This window comes from Rhinolophus hipposideros, assembly GCF_964194185.1.
Source record: "Rhinolophus hipposideros genome assembly, chromosome: 19".
In the NCBI taxonomy this organism is placed as follows: Eukaryota; Metazoa; Chordata; class Mammalia; order Chiroptera; family Rhinolophidae; genus Rhinolophus; species Rhinolophus hipposideros.
In genome coordinates, this window is record NC_138065.1 from 6,059,296 (window position 1) to 6,064,880 (window position 5,585).

At 36.3% G+C, this 5,585-nt stretch overlaps 1 protein-coding gene across 1 annotated transcript in view; it reads left to right on the forward strand.

Annotated features, from left to right (window-relative positions):
• The window catches only part of LOC308487832 (flavin-containing monooxygenase 5-like), a 52,501-nt gene that overhangs the window by 23,659 nt on the left and 23,257 nt on the right, over positions 1-5,585 (forward strand). The gene's annotated exons all lie outside the window — the stretch shown is intronic.

Genomic DNA, 5,585 nt, shown 5'->3' on the forward strand with positions numbered 1-5,585 from the left:
TATTGTCTATGTCTATGAGGTTTTGTTTCTTCATTTGTTTGTCTTGTTCTTTTGTTGATTTCAGTTTTATATACCACATATCAGTGAAATCATAGGGTTCTTCACTTTTTCTGACTTATTTTGCTTAGCATTATAATCTCAAGATCCCTCCATGTTGTCACAAATGGTACTATTTTATCTCTTCTCATGGCCAAATAGTATTCCATTATGTATATATACCACAACTTCTTTATCCATTCATCTATTGAAGGACAGTTGGGTTGTTTCCATGTCTTGGCCATCATAAATAAAACTGCAATGGGCCGGCCCGGTGGCTCAGGCGGTTAGAGCTCCATGCTCCTAACTCCGAAGGCTGCCGGTTCGATTCCCACGTGGGCCAGTGGGCTCTCAAAAAAATAAATAAATAAATAAAATAAATAAATAAAACTGCAATGAACATTGGAGCACATATGTATCTATGGATAAATGTTTTCAGAGATTTTGGGTAGATACCCAGGAGAGGGATTGCTGGGTCATACGGTAATTCTATTCTTAATTTTTGAGGAACCTCCACACTGCCTTCCATAACAGCTGTACCAGTCTGCATTCCCACCAACAGTGTATGAGGGTTCCTTTTTCTCCACAGTCTCTCCAACACTTGTTACTATTTGTCCTGTTGATGATAGCCATTCTAACTAGTGTGAGGTGATATCTCATTGTGGTTTTTATTTGCATTTCTCTGATGATTAGTGATGTTGAGCATTTTTTCATATGTCTATTGACCATTTGTATGTCCTCTTTGGAGAAATGTCTCTTCAGGTCCTCTGTCCATTTTTTAATTGGATTTTTTTGTTGTTGAATTTTATGAGTTTCTTATATATTTTGGATATTAGCCCCTTTCAGAGGCGTTGTTTGCAAAAATCTTCTCCCATTCGGTTGGTTGCCTCTTTATTTTGTCAGTGGTTTCTTTTGCTGTGCAGAAGCTTTTTCGTTTGATATAGTCTCATTCATTTATTTCAGTTTTTACTTCTCTTGCCTTTGGAGTCAAATTCATAAAATGCTCTTTGAACCGAAGGCCCATACATTTAATACCTGTGTTTTCTTCTATGCAGTTTATTGATTCAGGTCTTATGTTTAGGTCTTTGATCCATTTTGAATTAATTTTGGTACATGGTGACAGATAGCAGTCTAGTTTCATTCTTTTGCACGTGGATTTCCAAGTCTCCTAGCACTATTTATTGAAGAGGCTCTCTTTTCTCCATTGTATGTTTTTGGCTTCTTTGTCAAAAATTATCTGTCTACATTTATGTGGGTTTATTTCTGGGTTCTCAATTCTATTCCATTGGTCTATGTGTCTGTTTTTCTGCCAATACCATACTGTTTTGATTATTGTTGCCCTGTAGTACAAGCTGAAGTCAGGGAGTGTGATACCTCCATCATTGTTCTGTTTTCTTAGGATTGCTTTGGCTGTTCAGGGTCTTTTGTAGTTCCATACAAATCTGATGATTTTTTGTTCTATTTCATTAAAAAATGTCATTGGGATTTTGATGGGGATTGCATTAAATCTGTATATTGCTTTGGGTAATATGGCCATTTTAACTATGGTACGTTGATTCTTCCAATTCATGAACATGGAATGACTTTCCATCTCTTTGTGTCTTCTTCAATTTCATTTATAAATGTCTTATAGTTTTCAGTATATAGGTCTTTCATATCCTCACTTAATTTATTCCTAGGTATTTTATTCTTTTTGTCGCAATTGCAAAAGGAATTTTTTTTTTATTTCTTTTTCTGAGATATCACTGTTAAGATATAGGAATGCAATGGACTTTTGTACGTTGATTTTGTAGCTGACAACTTTACTATATTCGTTTATTGTTTCTAATAGCTTTTTGGTGGGGTCAGTAGGGTTTCCTATATATAACATCGTGTCATCTGCAAAGAGTGACAATTTAATTTCTTCATTCCCAACTTGGATGCTTTTGTTTCTTTCTCTTGATTGATTGCTCTGACAAGGACTTCCAACACTATGTTGAAAAGCAGAGCTGATAGGGGACAGCCCTGTCGTGTTCCTGAACGTAGAGCAAAGGGCTTCAGTTTTTCACTGTTAATTATGATGTTAGCTGAGGGTTTCTCATATGTGGCCTTTATTATGTTAAGGTATTTTCCATCTATACCTATTTTATTAAGTGTTTTAAACATAAATGGATATCATATGTTGTCAAACGCCTTTTCTGCATCTATTGATATAATCACATGATCTTTGTCCTTTATTTTGTTTATGTGGTGTATTACATTGATGGATTTGCATATGTTGAACCATCCTTCAACATATGAACCTCACTTGGTCGTGATGTATACTCTTTTCAATGCATTGGTGCATTTGATTTGCTAGAATCTTGTTTAGGATGTTTGCATCTGTGTTCATCAGAGATATTGGTCTCTAGTTCTCTTTTTTTGTGTTGTCCTCACCAGGTTTGGGTATCAGGTTTTGGTATCAGGGTATCAGGGTAATGTTGACCTCATAAAATGAGTTAGGGAGTATTGTCTCTTCTTCAATGTTTTAGAAGAGTTTGAGTAGGACATGATATTAGATCCTCTTTGAATGTTTGGTAGAATTCACCAGTGAAGCCATCTGGTCCCGGACTTTTGCTTTTGGGAAGGTTTTGAATGACTAATTCAATTTCCTTACTGATGATCGGTCTATTTAGATTTTCCAATTCTTCATGATTCAGCTTAGGAAAGCTATATGTTTCTAAGAAGTTGTCCATTTTTTCTAGGTTACTGAATTTGGTGGCATATAGTCCTTCATAATGTTCTTGCATGATCTTTTGTATTTCTGTGGCATAAGTAATAACTTCCCCTCTTTCATTTCTGATTTTATTTATTTGTGTCTTTTCTCTTTTTATCTTAGTGATTCTAGCCAAAGGTATATCAATTTTATTAATCTTTTCAAAGAACCAGCTCTTTGTCTCATTAATTTTTTCTATTTTCTTTTTGTCCTCTATTTCATTTAGTTCTGCTCTGATTTTTATTATTTCCTTCCTTCTGCTGACATTGGGTTTCATTTGTTCTTCTTTTTCTAGTACTTTAAGGTGTAACGTGAGGTTATTTATCTGGGATGTTTCTTGTTTTTGGAGATAGGCCTGTAAACATATAAATTTCCCTCTTAAAACTGCTTTTGCTGCATCCCAAAAATTTTGGTAGGATGTATTTTCATTCTCATTTGTTTCTATGTATCTTTTGATCTCTCCTCTTAGTTCTTGTTTGACCCAGTTGTTCTATAAAAGTGTGTTGTTTAATCTCCACATATTTGTGGTGTTTCCTCCTTTCTTTTTGCAGTTGATATTGAATTACAAAGCCTTGTGATCAGAGAATATGCTTGGTATGATTCCAATCTTCTTAAATTTGCTGAGGTTAGTTTAATGTCCCAATATATGGTCTATCCTTGAGAATGTTCCATGTACACTAGAAAAGAATGTGTAGTCTCATGTTCTAGGATGAACTACTCTATCAATGTCAATTATGTCCATTTCATCTAATGTGTCATTAGGGCTGATATTTATTTATTTTCTGTTTGGAGGATCTATCCATAGCTGTCAATGATGTATTTAGGTCCCCTGCTATACTTGTGTTTTGTTAGATTTCTCCCTTTAGATCTGTTAGTAGTTACTTGCTATATTTCGGTGCTCCCTGATTGGAGGCATAAATACTGATGACTGTTATGTTTTCTTGTTGTATAGTCCCCTTTACCATTATGAAATGTCCATCTTTGTCTCTTGTTACCTTTTTTATCCTGAAGTCTGTTTCATCTGATATTTCAGTATGACTACACCTGATTTTCTCTGGATACCATTTGCTGGGAGAGTCCATTTCCACCCTTTCACTTTGGGTCTATATTTGTCCTTATAGCTGAGATGTGTCTCTTGGAGGCAACATATGGTTGGGTTTAATTTTTTGATCTAATCTGCTACTTTGTGCCTTTTTATGCTGCGTTCAGTCTATCTACATTTAGGGTGATTATTGATATGTGAGGATTTCCTATCATTCTATCTTTGGTTTTCTGGTAAGACTGCGTCTCCATTGTTTCTTTGCCTTTGTGTTGCTGTCTATTATTTCAGTGTGGTGGTAGCCTATGATTTTTCCGTCTGTTTCTTCTTTTACTATGTTATATATTTCAGTTCTGGATCTTTTTTTTTTTTGAGTGGTTGTCATTAAGTTTATGTAAAAGAAAGTTTGATATTTAGAGTATTCCATTTTCTTCAGCTTGCTTACTTTCTCCATTCCCGTATTCCGGTTCAGGCCTTTACTCTTCGCCCTTTTATGTCTTTGTTGTCACAAATTACCCCTATTTATGCTGGTCGAACAGCGTTCTTCAGTATTTCTTGTAGTTCAGGTCATGTGTTAGAAAAGTCCCTCAGCTTCTGTATGTCTGGAAAGGTCTTTATTCCTCCTTTATATCTAAAGGATATCTTTGGTGGATATATTACTCTTGGCTCATAATTTCTCTCTTTTAATAGTTTGAATATTTGATTCCACTCCCTCCTGGCTTGTAGAGTTTCTGCTGAAAAACCTGATGATAATCTAATGGGCTTTCCTTTGTAGGTTACTGTCTTCTTTTCCGGGGCTGTCTTGAGGATTCTTTCTTTGTCGTTAATTTTAGACAGGTTCAATACAATGTGCTTTGGAGAAGAAGGCCTGTTGGGATATAGGTAATTAGGTGTTCTATTTGCTTCTTGTATTCAAGGATTCAGTTCTTTCCACAAGTTTGGGAAGTTCTCCTCGACTATTCGTTTGAATATACTCTCTGTTCTCTTCTCCCTTTCTTCTCTTTCTGGTATGCTCCGGTCTGCATCCAGCACCTACAAGGGCCCACGTCTCCGCACTTCCTGCTTCCCTCCTCCCCCGCTTGCCCAATTTGCCCACCTTTAGATGATTTCAGTTGCTCACCTCTTAGTCTTGCCTGTCTGCTGCACAGGAATTCCTTTGTAGAATTATAATACTTCAATTTGTTGTATATTCCAGGGGAGATTTCAAGAGGCTTACCTCACATGGCCATTTTTATGATGTAAAACCAATGATCTATTTTTAAACACATTTCAAAGTAGCTGAAATAAGGCAAGCTATAGCTCAGCTAAAAGAAGTTCAAGCAAAGTGTTGTATAGGCAGGAGTTAGGCAAAAAGGGGGATGCAATACAGAGATGGAAAACAAGGGGAGAACTTGTGGCTAAATAAGAAGTAAAAACATCCTCATAAAGGAGCAGTAGAGACAGTGATTGGAAGCCCAGGCTTGAAGTCACTGCCTCGTTTGTATCCCTGCCTTTCTACTTACTTGCAAAAGAGGATGATGATAAGTATTTGCCTCATAGAGTTGCTGAGAGGATTGTGTATCCATTCCCATCAAGGCTTTTGAACCATATTATGTAAGCCCTTGAGAACTAACTATTAACCCATGAGTGATACTTTAGGGGAGATGTTGAAGAAAATTTACCTTCATTGGTTGATGTGAGCTTTAGTCTATTAGCTTTTATCTGTTCCTGTGTGTGAGGTGATTTTCTGTGCAGTGATCAGGGATTGAGTAAATTCCCCCTTTGGTCTCATTCTCC